Source organism: Chiloscyllium punctatum, chromosome 36 (genome assembly GCF_047496795.1).
Source record: "Chiloscyllium punctatum isolate Juve2018m chromosome 36, sChiPun1.3, whole genome shotgun sequence".
Taxonomy (NCBI): domain Eukaryota; kingdom Metazoa; phylum Chordata; class Chondrichthyes; order Orectolobiformes; family Hemiscylliidae; genus Chiloscyllium; species Chiloscyllium punctatum.
The window spans coordinates 48,973,076-48,991,299 of NC_092774.1; the positions used below are offsets into that span (position 1 = coordinate 48,973,076).

The 18,224-nt window shown below is 46.6% G+C and overlaps 1 long non-coding RNA gene across 1 annotated transcript; it reads left to right on the top strand.

Annotated features, from left to right (window-relative positions):
- The first annotated feature begins 1,234 nt into the window (after nt 1-1,234).
- On the top strand, nt 1,235-17,253 carry LOC140461138 (uncharacterized). Its single transcript, XR_011954470.1, has 3 exons — nt 1,235-1,349; nt 6,065-6,121; nt 17,142-17,253. It is a non-coding gene; the product is annotated as an uncharacterized lncRNA (long non-coding RNA).
- Nucleotides 17,254-18,224: the final 971 nt, after the last annotated feature.

Genomic DNA, 18,224 nt, shown 5'->3' on the forward strand with positions numbered 1-18,224 from the left:
CTGTCAGAGGCCAGATGTGGGATAACACTGCAGGGGAATTCTCTTTTTCCCCCAAACAGTTCAGTGTATGGAACTTGCTGCTCCAGGAAACCTGAAACATTTACAGACCTGAAGTGAGGCAGCTGTTTCAATCTCCAAAAACAACTGAAACATCAAGGCAGATGGGGGCTGTCAATCAAACAGGTTCCAAGGGCCAATCTCATCACACTGGCCTCTGTAGATGGACTGAGCTTTGGGGAGTCAGGGACTTCAGTTGCTTTGTAGCATCTGACCTCTCGTCACCACAATATCCCAAAGAGATCTGGGTATACCTTTCCATGCTTAAAAAACAGCAGACACACTACCAAGTGTACTAAAATGGTAGGTCAAACCACTCCATTATTTCATTGCTTGGAGACCAAACTTCTAATTTGGCCATGGAGTTTAAATTCTACCCAAGACATATCATACTAGGATTTGAATTGAGTAATTGGCAATCTTCAAAGCCAATTACACTCCAGAGCATTGGATTATAAGATGAGGGGAAAATTGAACAGTTGAGATCTGCCATGTCCTAGCATGGAAGACTGAAAAGAGACTTCAATATTTTCAAGCCATCAGTAACCTGTTACACATTCTCTAACCAGGAGAAAAGATGGGAAAATCTGAAAACAGGAACCTACAACTCTCTGGTTTTGAGAGAAGTGTTCTGTAAACATTAATTGGGAGTTCTATCAGACTCGTATTATAGACCAGCTAAAAGACAGGTTAGAGCAAAATTCTAAATAGTGGTTAGTTCTCACTTGAAGAAATTTAACTTTTAATTTAAATACTTCCTGGCCACCTGATTTTAATAGATTTCTGCACAGGACAGACACTTCCTGTTTTTAAATGAGGGTTTAACCCCCCTGTCATAGCTAGTCTTGCTCCTGGTTCTAGTAATGGTAATACCAGGGTATTGGTGGATGTAGTGATCACAAGCCCTTGAATATGAGGGAGTGCTGTTAGAATCTCAGGTTAGAAAATGACTAACCTTGGCCTGTGGTTACCTGTCAGCCTCTCTCAGATTTCTGAGTGTTAACCCCTCAGTGCACACCATGAATGTAGTTATCTGGCAGGAAGCTCTCGGGCTCAATACAAGGAGATTAATTTCTATTGCTCTTTAAGGTGTGTGCTGTTGCTAACTATAGAGTCCCTATCACTGGTTCTCATCTCTCTCCCTTCCACATGCACGCTCCTTGTTTTACAGAATTGGATGAGTCGTCAACTGATTTAATGGAGACTACATCTTCGGAGACGACATCTTCGGAGACTTCCCAGTCAGCTGGTCAGCCCAGTGTTGTTGCTGAAGAACCCACCCCACCATTGATGTAAGTACCAAAGGTTTCTTTCAAAGAACAAAACCAAACTTTACAGCCCAAGAGCGGACCCTTCACCCCTCCAAGCCTGACCTAATCCAAATCTACACCTGTCCCCTAATTCCTAAGCATCTGTATCCCTCTGTTCCTCACTGACTTGTGCATCTGTCCAGATTCGCTTTGAATGAATCTACCATGCCTGCCTCTACCGCCTCTGGCAACACATTCCAGATGCCCACCACACTGAGATACTTGCTGTGTGTATCCCCCTTAAACTTTCCACCCGTGACCTCCTGTTATTGAATCGTTCAACCTGGGGAAGAAAGCTTGTCTCTATCCACCCTGTCTATACTCTTCATGAATTTGTAAACCTCAATCAGGTGCCCCTCCACTTCCTTGTTTCTAGTGAAAATAAACCTAACCTACTCAACCCATCTTCAGAGCTAGCACCTTCCATCCCAGGCAACATCCCCTCAAACCTTCTCTGGACCCTCCAAATCCTCCCTACCCTTTTGATGTAGGGACCAGAACACCACACATATTCTAAATGTGGTCATACCAATGTCTTGCACCATTTTAACATGACTTGCCAGCTCTTGTAGTCAATACGCCATCCAATGAAGGCAAGCATACTATATGCTGCCTTGACCACTCTATCCACCTGTGCAGCAACCTTCAGGGTACAATGGGCCTGCACTCCCAGATCTCTCTGCTCATCTTTTCCCAAGGCTCTGTTTATGAAGTACTTTCAGATGGCTTTATCAAAACTCTCTCTTGCCTGATCTATGAAGTGACTATTGGCATCTGGTGGTTGTGGTCTTCTGGGGCAATCTTATCCCATAAGATACAAGTAGGCCATGCCATTCTTGGCAGAAGTGATGGGCTGAATGGCCTCTGCTTGACTTCTGTATCCGCTGAGTCTTGTCTGCCATTTGATCATCCTTGCCCCTCTTTCCTGTCTCTCCCCATTTGTAAGCCTAGATTTCCTGACTGCAGTCTTGAATATGTATCCTGAAGCATCTTGGACAGCCCCAGAATTCTGCAGATTCAGTGCTTGGGTATTCTTCCTCTTCTCCTCCTTCCACCCCCCCCCACCTCTGGTGTGACCTCCTCCAATCTGAGATGATCTCATGGTCACTTTTTTTGCCACCTGTTTAAAATCTTCTTCAAAACCTTCCCTATAAAGTTTGATTTCTGGTTGGATTGCTGGCCCTAATATCAGAGGGCCTTAAGGTGGCAAGTGTCCGATTCTAACCCCTTCAGGATGGGTACTGTGCTGACCTCACCTGGCTGGTCTGGTCCCCATGGGAGGGCCAGGTGCACTGTTCCAGTGAATGAGGGCATCAAATCAAATGAGCCCAGAGGAATGGCCTTCTAACCAATGGTTGGTTGTCTTCCATTAACTCAAACTCTACTTTTGTATTCCCGGAGTAGTCCATTCTGCCCTTTGAGCCGGCACCACCGTTCATTATGATCATGGCTGATCATCCTCCATCGTATCCCGTTCCTGCCTTATCTCCATAACCCTTGATTCCACTCTCCTTGAGAGCTCTATCCAACTCTCCAATGAATCCAGAGACTGGGCCTCCACTGCCCTCTGGGGCAGAGTATTCCACACACTCTCCACTCTCTGAAGAGGTTTCTCCACGACTGTTCTAAATGACCTACCCCTTTATTTTGAAACAGTGCCCTCTGTTTTGGGACTCACCCACCAGCAGAAACATGCTTCCTGCCTCCAGTGTCCAATCCTTTAGGTGGGATGGATCACTGACTCCAGTGGATTCCAGCAGAATGGTGGACATCACTGGAGCAGTGTTTCCAGAACTGACTGCTCCATGATAGCACAGTTGGGGGATGGACACTTCATCTCAACTGGAACATAATGAATTTCCATGGAAACGATGGGTAGTTGTTGATGCAACTGGAGGGTCTCGGATGAAAATGATGAATTAGGGAAGTACTTTCTGCATCCTGCCTGCCAAGAGATGGGATGAGAATGAGAAGTGCATGCTTTTCTATCCCATACTTCATGGGATTTGTTGAGCTCTCCCACTTTCTTTCCACTAAAGCAAGTGGTGGAGAGTTACTATTTCTATGGTGTAGTCTACACATGGAGACCCCTACAGTGCTGGGTGGGGCTTTCAAAATCGACTCCATTGTGAAACTTCAAATGGTTCAGTAAAGATTGACAAGGCTGTTGCCAGGATTGGAGGATTTGAGCTATAGGGAGAGGTGGAACGGGCTGGAGCTGTTTTCCCTGGAGAGTTGGAGGCTAATGGGTGACCTTTATAGAGGCTTATAAAATCTAGGGGCATGGATAGGATAAATAGACAAGTCTTTCCCCCCCCCCCCCCCCTGGGGTGGGGAATCCAAAACTGGAGGGCATAGGTTTAGGGGGAGGGGCAAGAACTAACAGCCAACTCTGTCCTCAAAGGGAGGTCCATGTATGGAATGAGCTGCCAGAGGAAGCTGGGGATGCTGGTACAATTTTATAGCCTTTAACCCATCTGGATGGGTATGTGAATAGGCAGGGTTTAGAGGGATTAAGGGCCAAGTGCTGGATTTGGGTGGCATGGTGACTCAGTGATTAGCACTGCCTCAGTGCCAGGGAGATGGGTTTGATTCCAGCCTTGGAGATTGTGCCAACTCATGCCCATGTTTGTGGGTTTCCTCTGGTTTCTTCCACAATCCAAAGACATGCAGGTTAGTGTGAATTGGCTGTGCTAAACTCCCCAGTATTCAGGGATATCCTGGTTAGGTGTATTAGGGGGATGGGTCTGAATAGGTTACTCTTTCGAGGGTCAGTGTGGATTTGTTGGGTTGAAGGGCCTACTTTCTCTCAGTAGTGAATTCAAATCCTAAATAGAACCAAGTTGGTTTCCGATCTGGTTGGCATGGGCAGGTTGGACTAAACGGCCTGTTTCTGGGCTGTACATCTTACCACTGCCAAGTCAGGCTGGTGAGTGGCTTTGAGGAGAATGTTTCAATTCAAAACAGTGCTGCGTTTGGTGGTTTGTCTCCACGGGCTTGGGGCAGCTGTGAAAAGTTAGGTTTTCACCAGGAACTTCCAGCAATGGGAATGAGCCTATCATCTGGGGGTTAAAAGGAAGCAGGCAAATGGTGCACCCTTGAAAATGGAGTTCAATTTAATATCACCAAGGAGGATTGAAACTGCTTTTAAAGGGAACAAGTCCTACCCCCCCACACTTGGCTGTTTGTACTGATAAGGGTTCAAGTCCAGGCTTGACCAATGGCTTTCCCCTCAGTAATGAGTTCCGATTAGCTGAAGCCCATGGAATCAGCAGTAAGGTCTAGTGCCATGGAAGTGGCAGAACTGGGTGGCATTACGGACTAGGCCAGACCACTCCGAACATGCTTCAGCAGGCAGTAGGTCCAGTCCAAGGAGTATAGATGAAGGCATTCATTCAGTCTTTCCCAGGGTTGGGGTGTTGAGGGCTCTAGTTTAAGGTTAGAGGGGAAGAATAAGGGAACGAGAGGAGCAATGTTTTTTAGCAGGGGTACACATGGGATGAGCTGCCAGTGAAGTGGTTGAGGTGGGTACATTCTCAACACTGAAGGCATTTGGACAAATACAGGGAGAGTGAAGGATATTGGGGTGGGTGCTTTGATATGGTTGGCATGGACCAGGTTGGGCCAAAGCCCCTGTCTCTATGCTGTGGGACTGTCACTGTACTACACTTGCAGTAAACATTTCAATGTTGTCAATCTCCATCTTGGCTTAAAACATTGAGCTGTTTTTCAGTGATAGTGAATCACAGCTTGTACCCAAATAATTCTAGGCTTTTTGAAGCTACTAAATCACTCCAATAACCCAGAACACAACAGCTCTCAATTGAAGTTTGAGGGGTCACCAATATGCAACCCTTTGTTCTTACAGGACATGGGTGAACCTGATGAACAAAACCATGCTTATTCTGCAGTTTAATGGGATTAAACTTCCACTACCACAGTGGATTTGAGTGCATGTCTGAGCACTACCATGGTCGTGATCTGATGGAAGACCAAGGCAATCTGTACATTGAGCCAGGACACGAGTCAGAGAAATGTCCCTCCCCTATTTACAAAGGGGAGAATGCTGATTGCTGGGGAACAGTCTGCATGCTGCGTTTCAAGAGTCTGGGACTGAGGGGGTTTAATGCTTTTAGCAGACAGGTATGTGAATCTCTAGGGTATGATATCTACCCTGGGCCACTATCTCATTGGTAGAGGCAAGAAACTGCAGGTGCTGGAATCCAAAGGCAAGCGGGAAGAGCACAGCAAACCAGGCAGTCAGGAAGTATGGGCAGCACAGTGGTTAGCACTGCTACCTCAGACCTGGGTTCAATTCCCATCTCGGGTGATTCTGGAGTTTGTACATTCTCCTCATGTCTACATCATTTTCCTCTGGGTGCTCCAGTTTCCTCCCACAGTTCAACAAATGTGCAGGTTAGGTGGATTGGCCATGCTCAATTGTTCTTTAACAAGGAATTCTGCCAATTGGTGAATTTGCCATAAGCTGAGACTGAAAACTAACTCAGTTCACCTTGCTGTCCAGACCTCATTGTAAGCCTTGTTTTTCCCTCCCAGCTGAGATTAATCCTACACTGTTCTGACTGGTTGCCCAGCCTGAATACCATGACCCTGTCCCTTGTGTTTTAGGTTCTGTGCTGCTCATGGTACTGGAGCAGGATTGTTCCTGCTAACAATGTTTGAATTTTGTATTTCAGCAGAAGCAGATGGCCTGTACGACAGACGACCGTGCCAGTAACTCCAAATGTACTGAAGTAAGTCTCCATCCAACTGCCTGGCATTTAGTCGAACTTCCAATCAAACTCCATGCTCTTGGAGAAATTGAATGCTTGCTGCCTGGACTTTTTGTCAAGGGACTAGTAATATTGAGGTGACAAACATGAATGTTGGACTTCCTGTCTACTAACACATAAAATGCACTGCTGTCAACTCTTTTTATAAATTCCTTTTCTGAAGAACTGGCCACTGCTTGACTTTCCAGTCTTCCATAGGTTTGAGACTGGACAACGGCATGTGTTGTGAGCGCTCCATCCAGGGAGAGGTTTAAATCACTGGAGCTGGTATTCCACTCTACCAGGGTTGTCAGACACTCTGATACAAACGAGAAGTGGCTTACAAATGTCCCTTGGTGCAGCAGAAAGAGATTTGTTAAGCTTTAACTTGCCAGGACATTACAAATGGAAGGGGAAGCCAACATTGAGGGACTCGTCTAGAGGGAAGGTCTTATGAGGAAAGACTGAGACTTGGTCTTCTTGCCAATGAGAAGAGACCAAGAGGGGATTTGATGAGAGACCTACAAGATAGGATGAGGTAGGGTAGACTGAAAGACTTCATCCTAGGGCCTCCTCATGTATGAGGGGACATAACAAATTGAGGGGTGATAGATTGAAGACAGATATCAGAGGCGGGTTCTTTAGTGGCAATGGTGTGGAATGCCCTACCTGCCAATGTAGTTAACTCAGCCACATCAGGGATGTTTAAACAATCCTTGGATAAGCACATGGATGATTTTGGGATAGTGTAGGGGATGAGCTGAGAATAGTTCACAGGTCAAAGCAACATCGAGGGCTGAGGGGCCTGTTCTGTGCTGTGTTGTTCTATGAAAAGTTGACTGGTTACGGTAGACTAGTCAATTCATGTCTGAGCTAACTGCCAAAGGTTCCTTGGAACATAACCTGAGCAGATTGTGGAGCATTGTGCCAGCATTTATTCTCCTTCCTAATTGCAAAGAGTGATTGAGCCCAGAGGGGGCCTGGAGCAACATCTAACCTAGGCCATAAGAAGGCAACTTCCTTCCCTTAACTAATGGTGGCTCAGTGGTTAGCACTACTAGCTCTGTGCAAGGGTTTGACTACAGTCTCTATCAAATCCGTGTCTGTGTGGGTTACCTCCCACAATTCCAAGATGTGCAGGTTTGGCCACACTCAGTTGCCTCTGGCATCTGGGGGGGATGTAGGTAATGTATTCATCAGGGATAATTGGTTTGGGTGGGTTACTCTTCAGTCAGTGACTCTCAGGGCAGAAGGGCCTGTTTCAAAACTACAGGGGTTCTATGAATATTCTATTCTGTGGGTGAGGTGTGTTAGCCATGGTAAACTGCCCACTGTGTTCAGGGTTAGGTGCATGAGTCAGGCTAAGTGTGTAGAGTAAGGAATGGGTGGGGTTGGGGTTATTCTTGAGGGTCAGTGTGGACTTGTTGGGCCGAATGGCCTGTTTTCACACTGGGATTCTGATTGTCAACCAGAGGTTTTGCTGACTCTCCACAGATTCAGTCATGAGATTCAGTTCCAGATGGAACTCTTCCTAATGAACAGAATCCAGGTACACCAAAAGCTCCTCGGTCTCTGTCTAGCAATAACACCAGTAGGTTACCATATCCAAGTGCAGATACATCGGTGCCCACAAAGAATGGAGGATGAAATGGAACCCATTGCAAGCCCTCTGCCTCTCCTGCTTGGACTATCCATGAGCTCCAACATAAAGATGAATAATTGCACTGTGGTGTCCTGATGACCATCCAATTCATGCCCAGTTAAGGATGGGTAACATTTGCTGCCTTTGTAATATCTGCTACCAATTCAGAAATGTCCAGTCACTAACCAACTAAAAGTAAACCTTACGTTGGCCTTGCCACAGGGTTTGGGGGTACAGGAGTCTTATTGAATTGTGTAATGCCTTCCTGAGAGTTCACATTAGCTCTACAGGTTTGAGGCCCCCACTGCAAAGGGAAGGGTTGTAATAGAAGTTGGCCAGATTAGGATCATTTTGACCTTGGCTCAATGAAGAGGCTTCACCTCTGAGAATGAGGTGGTAGCAATGCTGGCTTTGTACTCTGAGCTGCCAACTACATGAGTAAGGTTCTTGGTCGTGTAGATGAGCAGAGATCCACTATCCCATGCACATTGATTCCCTGAATGTTGCCACCCAGGTTGGCAGGGGATGTTGAGGCATGTCGTCTCTTATTGGTAGAAGGCTGGAGTTTCAGAGCCACAAGCTCCTGATGCAGCTGTACAAAACTGGCTGCATGTGGGAGTATTGCATACAGTTCTGGTCACTGTATTTATAGGAAGGATGGGTATTATTGGAAAGGGTGCAGAGGAGACTGACTAGGGTGTTACCTGGGAAGGTCTTGAGGAAAGGCTGAGGGACTTGAGGCTGCTTTTGTTCAACAAGGTTGAGAGGTGACTTCTCAGATCAGAAGGTTAGATAGGGTGGACCGAGCCCTTATCACTGGGTAGTGACAGCTAGCATGAGGTGATATAGCTTTAAATTGAGGGGTGATAGGACCGATGCCAGGTAGTTTGTTTACTTGTAGTAGGGTGCATGGGAAGTCTTGCCTGCAACATACACTCCACCTTCAAGGGCATTTAAATGGTTCATCCATAAACATGGATGAGAATGGAATAGTGTAGTTTTCGATGGGCTTCAGATTGATCAGTACTGCACATTGAGCCAGAGGGAGTGGACTCTGCTGTAATCCTCTGTTTGGAGAGGAACCAATCCATGAAGGTACCAGCCCCTTCAAGCCTCTGGAGATAGTGGAATTACTGGGGGAATGAGATTCAGGGATCCACAGGAATGAAGAGTTAAGGATCAAGGGTGATCGGTTGGGATCCTGTTGACTAGTGGAGCAGGATGGAGGGTTTTTGCTCCATGGTTGTGCAGCACAGGGAGATGACCAGTCAGGGCAACACACTCACCCCACCTTGAGGGGAGAAAGGTCAATCCAAAACTAACTGCCAAGCCATGTAATGGCTGATCTAGTTTGTCAGGTCCTCTTATGGAGGCATGGCCCACAAGGTGATGTACCCAGGTATTGAGGGTTACAAACACATCCATGACTCCTACCACCACTCTTGGGGCAAAGACAGTACTTGGGAATGAGATTAACCCATTCCCCTCTGACTAATGCACCTAACGCTCTGGGCAATGTCACATCAGTCACCCGAACCTGCACATCTTTGTGTCAGTTTCCTCCCACAGTCCAATGTACAAACCCCTCCAGTCACCCAAGGCTGGGATAGAACCCAGGTCCCTGGTGTTGAGGCTGCCATGCTCACCATGGAGCCACAGTGCCATCCCTCCCAGGTCACCCAAAATTCTGACTGACTAGGAATTGGTTAAAATCTCCTCCATGCAGGAGGCCTTTTCTGTTTACCAAATTCTCACCAACCCTCCATGCATCTGATTTTGACCCAGGCCCCCATCTATCCCCAGAGCAGCTGGGGTTAGTGTCAAGTTTCCTGTGGAAACAGGCCCTTCAGCCCTATGTCTCCACAGACCTTCAATATCTCACCCAAGCCTGCTCCCCATTACTCTACATTCCCCCAACCACTACCTAACCTACACCCCAAACACTATGGGCCATTTAGCACCCCCACTTTACCCCAACCTGTACATCGTTGGATTGGAGGAAACCAGAGCACCTGGAGGAAACCCATGCAAGCTCAGTCACCTGAGGCTGGAATCAAACCTGGGGCCCTGGCACTAAGGTAACAGTGCTAACCACTGAACCTGCTTAACACTGCTTCACAGCACCAGGGACCCCAGTTGGATACCATCCTCAGGAAATTGGGGAGTTTGCATCTTCTGGCTATGGCTTTCCCTCTCCCCAACTGTCCAAGATGTGCAGCAAAGGTGGATTAGCCAATGGGAAATGCAGGGTTACAGGGACAAGATGGGTCTGGGAATGCTCTTTGGAGGGACATAGTAGAATTTAACTGAAATGGGAATCTTCCACACCAGTGATTCTGACTCCACCCTCACCATGGGATAGATTAGCCATGCTGAGTTCTGTTAAGGCAATGTTAGGTTTTATTGGTAGAAGGATGGAGTTCTGGAACAGCAATATCCTGCTGTAACTATACAAAATGCTGGTGTGGTCACACTTGGGATATTGTGTACAGTTCTGGTTGTCCCATTACAGGAAGGATGTGGAAGCTTTGGAAAAGGTGCAGAGGAGATTTACCAGGATGTTGCCTGGTCTGGAGGGAAGCTGAGGGGCTGAGCCTTCTTTCCAATGAGGAGAGGGATTTAAGAGATCTAAAAGGTCAGGATTAGGTAGTGGACACTTTTTTTGTAGGATAACATCTTGTTTGAGGAGGCATAACTACAAATTGAGGTGTGATAGATTTTAAGACCGATATCAGAGGCAGGTTCTTTAGTGGTAAGGGTGTGGAAGGCCCTGCCTGCTAATGTAGTCAACTTGGCCACATGAGGGAGATTTGAACAGTCCTTCAATAAGCACATGGATGTTAGGATAGTGTAGGGGAGGGGCTTAGATTCTTTCACAGGTTGATGAAATAGAGGGCAAAGGACCTGTTCTGTGCTGTATTAGTGTTGTCCAAGAATGTAGAGAACATTCTCTCGTGAGGCAAATCCACCTAACTTGCTCCACCTTGGACTGGTGGGAAAGTTGCAGCACCCAGCAGAAACACATTCTCCAAACCAATACAAACATGTCATCCCCAGCCATGTAAAGCTAGCATTGAACCCAGGTCCCTGGCACTGAGGCTGCAGTACCAGCCATACAGCTCACTGTGCTGACTTTAAAAATTCTAGGGAAGTCCCGTCACAAAGTGAAGATGCCAGTGTTGGACTGGGATGGACAAGGTCGAAGTTGCATTTGAAAGGACCAGCTTTTGGAGTGCTATTGCTTGTCAGGTGACTTCTCTGCTGGTGACAATCTCCAAGCTTGTCCAACAAGTTTTGCTTTGACTATAACCTGGAGCCAAATACCTAAAAACAAGCTGCCTGTGGGTGGGCCTGCAGGTTTTGCAGACAATACAAAGATCAGCAGAGCTGTGGATAGTGTATACAAGGCTGAGTAGGCTATAGATCAGTTGCAGATGTGGCTGGGGAACCAACAGATGGGGTTTAATCCGGCTAAATGTGGCATGCTGCAGTTCTGGAGTTTTAATAGAATCTCTCGTGTGGAAACAGGCCCTTCAGTCTCAAGACCCCACACCAGTGCATCCCACCCAAACTCATTCCCCCTACCCCATTGTTCTACACTGGCACCTAACCTGCACATCCCTGAACACAGTGGATTGGCCATGCTAAATTACCCAAATCTGTACCTTTGTCTGCATAGGTCTCCTCCCACTATCCAATGTGGAAACTCCAGTCTCCCTAACTCTGGAATCAAACCAGAGTCCCTGGTGCCATGAGGTAGCAGTACTAGCCACTACCCTAACAATCCAATGTTAGGGAAGTATGCAGTTAATGGCAGGACCCTGAACTACATTGATGTAGAGGGATCTTGGTTCAAGTCTGCATTCCCTGAAAGTGACCATACATGGATAGGGTGGTAGCACATGTTTGCCTTTGGGAATGGAGTACAAATCAGGATGCCATGTTGTAACTTTGTAAATCTCCAGTTAGACCACAGGACCGAGCTCCATTCAATGTTACAGGAAGGATTGGGAGGGGATGCAAAAGAGGCTTACTGGGATGCTTCCTGAGTTGGAGGAGGAGCAACAAGGTGAAGCTAAACTTGGGCTGGTTTCTCCTGAGCAATGGAGGCTGAGCAAGTCTTGGTTGAGTTTATAAAATGGACATGTATTGATGGAGCAAAGAAAATATACAGCCCAGGAATAGGCCCTTTGGCCCTCCAAGCCTGAGCCGATCCAAATCGAAGGTCTGAACCTGTCACCCAATTTCTAAGCTTCTGTATCTCTACTCCCAACCTCCTCCTGCGTCTTTCAAGACACCTCTTAAATGAATCGACTGTGTCTGTCTCTTCCCCCTCTGCTGGTAATGCATTCCATATGCCCACCACCCTCCAGTACTTGCTGTGTATCCCCCTTAAACTTTCCACCTCTCACCTTGAAAGTGTGACCTCCTCTTGAATCCTTCAACCTGGGGGGAGAAAAAGCTTGTCTCTGTCCACCCTGTCGGAACCCTTTATGATTTTGTAAACATCAATCAGGTCCCCTCAATGTCCTATTTTCTAGGTTTAAGATTTGTAGCGCAGGTGCTTGTTGTCGTGGTTCTGTTTGTCGAGCTGGGAATTTGTTCTGGATGTTTTTGTTCCCTGTCTGGGTGACCTCCTCAGTGCTTGGGATCCTCCTGTGAGGGGCCTCTGTATCTTTGCTCACCACTAAATGCCAGAGAAATCTACAGAGGCACTTCACAGGAGGCTCCCAAGCACTGAGGATGTCACTGAGACAGGACAAAACATCCCCATTTCTAATGAGAACCATCCTGACCTTCTCCACCCCTCTTCATAGCTAGCACTTCCCATCCCATCTCCTCATAAACCATCCCTGCCCCCTCTCCAAAGCGTCCACATCCTTTTGGTAATGTGGTGACCAGAACTTTACACAGTATTCTAAATGCAGCTCAACCAATGTCTTGTACAATGTTAACATGATTTGCCAGCTCTTATACACAATACTCTGTCTGAAGGTAAGCATACTATACGCCTTGACCACTATTCACCTGTGCAGCAACCTTCAGGGTACAATGGACCTGCCCTCCCAGATGTCTCTGATCATCCAAATCTCTGGAGAGTCAGAATTTGTTAGAATATCTGGGGTGGGGGGGGGGGTCAGGAGATGGGAAGGCTGGCTTTTGTGGGAGGAGGCTGGAATTTATTGCCAGGTGGTGGAGGCAGACACTAAGGGGCAGCTTTTAAGGAAGCAGATGGATATGGATCAAGAGCTGGGCAGGATGGATTGGTTTCAGGTCCAATAGTGTTCGGTGCACTGGCCAACGCACCACCTCCTGTGCTGCACAGTTCATTCAGAATGTATGCACTCTGTTTTGTCATCCTGAGCTTTGTCAGGGTGGGGTGGTGGTATTGCTTGAGCTCTGGTCTGGGGACCCAGGCTTGAATTCTAGTGTGGCAGATGGTAGAATGAGTTGAGTCACCTGTGAAATGAAGACTTGGATGACCCTGAATGTCTTGACAATTTGTCAGGATGACCCATCTCATTCACTGCAGGCCTTGCCTAGTCAGGCCCACAGCAACATGGCTGACTCTAAACCACTTCCCTCTGGACAATGAGAGCTGGGTACTAAATGGTGTCTGACCAGCAATGCCTTATCCTGTGAGTGAATTGAGATAATGGGAGACTCGAGTCTCCCATGTATACCATGGAAATAGACCCTTCAGACCAGCTCATCCAGGCCAACCCAATATCCAAATCCAATGTAATCTCACCTGCCAGCACCCAGCCCATATCCTGCCAACCCTTCCTATTCCTATACCCATGCAGATGCCTCTTGAATGTTATACCAGCCTCTCATTCCTCTGGCAGCTCATTCAATACACACTGCCCTCTGAAAGCATTGCCCCTTAGGTCTCATTTATATCTTCCCCTCTCTCCCTTAATCTATGCCTCTAGTTCTGCACCCCCTCACCCCAAGGGAAAGACATTGCCTATTTACCCTATCCAAGTTCAGATTTTATAAACCTCTAAGGTCACCCCTCGGCCTCCAACACTCCAGGGAAAACAGCCCCAGCCTGTTCAGCCTCTCCCTATAGCTCAGATCCTCCAACCCTGGCAACTTCCTTGTAAATCTTTTCTGAACACTTGCAAGTTTCACAACATCTTTCTGAAAAGGAGACCAAATTAGTGGCCTGACCAATGTCCTGTACAGCTGCAACATGACCTCCCAACTCCTGTACTCAATACTCTGACCAATAAAGGAAAGCATACCAAATGCCACCTTCACTCTCCTATCTACGACTCCTGCATTCCAAGGTCTGTTCCAGGTTCAGGTCCTGGGGAATGTTGCTGACTGAAGTGTACAAGACCTGCTCTGATTTGATTTCCCAAAATGCAGCACCTCTCTTGTATAAATTAATCTCATCTGCCACTTCTCAGCCCATTGGCCCATTTGATCAAGATCCTGTTCACTACACCTTTTTTCATTTTTGTGTAATCCTCAAACTTACTAATGATGTCTGTCACACTCAAATCCATATTTATATAAATGACAAAGCAGTGAACCCAGCACTGATTGTTGTGGAACACTGCTGGTCACAGGCCTCTAGTTTGAGATGATTTCCCACATGTAGCCATGCTGACTATTCCTAATCAGTCATTGCCTTTCCAAATACAAGGAACTCCTTTCCCTCCTGATTCCCTCCAACAATGTGCCCATCACTGACATCAGACTCACCAGTCTATAGTTCCTTGGCTTGTCCTTACTGCTCTCCTTAAACAGAGGCACCACATTTGCCAATCTCCAGTCTTCTGGCACCTCCCCTGTGACTATCTATGATACAAATATCTCCACAGGCCCAACAATTGCTTCCCAGCATTCTAGGATATACCTGATCAGTTGATTTAGTCACTTCTGGGCCATCCAGACCCACCCAACTGTAAATGTAACTTTGTTGTCCTAATCTATTACCCCATACTCTTCCATCTCCTTCACAGTAAACACAATGCACAATACTCTTCTGGTATCTCCAGTGGTTCAACTCATAGGCTGCCTTGCTGAGGGGGCCCTATTCTCCCCAAGTTACCCTCTTTTATTCTTTTATTAAACTGTTTGGATTCTCCTTGATTCTATTTATCAAAGCTCTCATGTCCCTGTTTTTACCCTCCTGATTTCCCTCTTGATTACTCCGACTGCCTTCCTAATCTTCTGAGGATTCACTCCCTCTATCCTGTCTCTACCTGACATGCTGCTTCCTTTCTCTGACCATATTGTCAATGTCTCCAATCATCCAGCATTCTCTCTCTACCTACCAATATTTCTGTTCACCTTAACAGTCTCCATATATTCCTGTCGTCATTCCTGAAGGCTTCCCATTTTCCAGCCAACTCTATACCTGCAAACATGTGCCCCCAATCAGCTTTTGAAAATTCTTGCCTAATACCATCAATTGCCTTCCTCCAATATAGAACTTCAACTTTTAGATCTGGTCTATCCTTTTTTCACTATTTTGAAGCTAATAGAATTATGGTGGCTGGCCCCTAAGTGCTCCCCCACTGACACCTCAGTCACCTGTCCTGCCTTATTTCCCAAGAATAGGTCATTTTACACCTTCTCTAGGAGGAACATCCACATTGAATCAGAAATTTCTTGTACACACTTAACAAATTCCTCTCCATCTAAACCATTTAACACTGGTAGTCCCAGTCTGTTGGGCAAGTTTAAAATCCTCTCTCATAACCACTCTATTCTTAGATATCCGAAGTCTCCTTACAAATTGGTCTCTCCAATTCCTGCTGACTAGGGGGTCTAACTACAATCTGAATAATGCAATCATCCCTTTTTTGTATTTCAGTTCCACCCAAATAACTTTCCTGGATGTATTTCCAGGAATATCCTCCCTCAGCACAGCTGTAACACCTTGTCAAAACCACCACTCCCCATCACCCCCACCCCCCCCTTGCCTCCCTTTCTATCCTTCCTGTAGCATTTGTATCCTGGAACATTAAACTGTTAGTCCTGCCCATCCCTGAGCCATGTTTCTGTAATTGTTGATATCCCAGTCCCATTTTCCTAACTGTGCTGAGTTAATCCGCCTTCCCTGGTAAGCCTCTGTAATTGCACTATTTCAATGCAAGTCAGCCTGTTCTAGTTTGTTTCTGCCTTTATGGATCTGCTCCTTTTCCCAACTGGACCAGTCTCAAACTGATCTTTTCTCACTATTACCATGGCTCCCCATTCCCAGTTGGAAGTTGATCCAGTGACCAGATGAATCTAATTCTGACCTACCACCTGAGTATGGGATCCCAGGCAAGGTCAGGACCACAAGGACCTTAGTGCATTTGTGCACTAATCCCTTTAGTTATCAAGAGGTGAATGAAGTGGTTATACAAATTAGTTGAGGCATGGAGATTTGGAGCAAGGAGGATACAGAAACCATCTAAAATGTTTAATCATAGCTGGAATCTTGGTGTTCTGGAATCCACATTAGGGCTTGTTCTCATACTTGAGGAATAGACATTGACCAGAACATTGCCTGGACTGGAAATGCAGTTGAGATTTGACCCAATGGGTGTGTTTTTTTTCCTTGATGCTGAGGGGACTGGTTTATAAAATGGGGCATTGAGAAGGACCTTGATGGAGGATCTATAATCATATGGTTTTAGGGTCAAGGACTGAAATGGAGATGACCACATTGTTCCAGAGTTCAATGTGGGGGCAGAGTGCCTGTAGGGGTGAGGCTGAAATCCTCCCCAGAAGTCGATACACGAATGCCAAGGTCTACAAGGCAATAGGCCAAGTGCTGGGAGATGGGGTGAGAATACTGAGGTGGATGTTTTAACCAGTCTGTTTGATGGGTGAGGACATTCCATCTGATGGAAAGAGATGGCTGCTCAGCCTGGGATCTCTATCCTGATGTCTAGTTGTTTTGGTTGTGCTGAATTTGCAGAGAAAGACCAGCTCTGTAGCATCTGTCTGGCAATCATAAGGATGTGCTTTGGGAAGAGTCTGCACTTCCACTCAGGATGGTGATTGCTCAGCATGTGGACACTTCCTGAGAATCTAATACCTGAAACTGCCAGGCTTGACTTTAGATTTCAACATACTTTTTTTTTCCTCGTAGTTTAAAGCTTGCTTGTTCTGAACATAGCTGCAAATTGAACTTCAGAAAACCCTTTGTTCAAGGAGGTGCCAACAGAAGACTAAAATGGCTTAATTTATTAACTGCTCTCCATAGCAAATCTACCAAACCTGTTTGAGCAGCAGCAATGCATTCTTGTGTGGTGTCCTGATGCAGCTTTTCAAGATGTTGACTGGTGACCTGTTTGGATAAGGTTTTGGACATACCAACACTAGACATTGTTTTGTTGCTCCCCTCAGATGGTCCCCTATGATATTCTGGAAACCCAAGAGCACAGAAGAGCAGGAACTGGCTAAGATCGCTGAATTACAAAAGGAGACAGCAGCACACATAAAGCGAAACCGAAGGATGATGGTCTATGCAATTGCTGGACGAGGTAAGCTGACTCTGTTAGACAGACAGCTCAAAAGGCCCTTTGCTCCATCAAATCTGTGCGGACCTACCCATTCTAATCTCACTTGACCTGTAGCCCTGAATGATTCAAAGCATGAATCAAGTCCTACCAGACTTCATGTTAAGGTCTGATAGCAACTGGACAGAAGAAATGTTCAAGCCCTAATACCTCAAGGTGAGGGGGTGAAGTTCTAGAAAGCAGGTTAGACTAGTGCTGACCATGTCAGCTTTACAATGGCCTGTTTCTTCAGTGCTGTTAAGATGTTCTAGATTGATCATCTACAGCACTCATTAAAACCAATGACTGCCGATGTTGGAAACCAGATTCTAGATTAGTGGTGCAGGGAGAGCACGGCAATTCAGGCAGCATCCGAGGAGCAGGAAAATTGACATTTTTGGGCAAAAGCCTTTCATCAGGAATACAGGCAGAGCCTGAATAGTGGAGAGATGGGTGGGAAGAAAATAGCCAAGAGTCCAATGGGTGAGTGGGGGAGGGGATGAAGGTGATAGATTGGGGGAGGTTGGAGTGGATAGGTAGAAAATGTAGGCCAAGTCATGGGGACAGTGCTGAGCTGGAAGCTTGGAACTGGGGTAAGGTGGGGAAGGGGAAATGAGGAAACTGTTGTAGTCCACATTGATGCCCTGGGGTTGAGGTGGAAGATGAGGTGTTTTTCTTCCAGGTGTCTGGGGGAGTGGTGGAGGGCCAGGACCTCCATGTCCTCAGCAGAGTAGGAGGGGGGAGTTTAAGTGTTGGGCCACAGGGCAGTGTGGTGCAGGTGTCCCAGAAATTGTCCCAAAAGTACTTTGAGGAGACGGGGCACCTCCTAGCAATGTAGAGGAGACTGCATCAAGAGCAATGGATACAATAAATGATATTGGTGGATGTGCAGGTAAAACTTTGGATGTGGAAGGCTCCTTTTAGTGGGCGG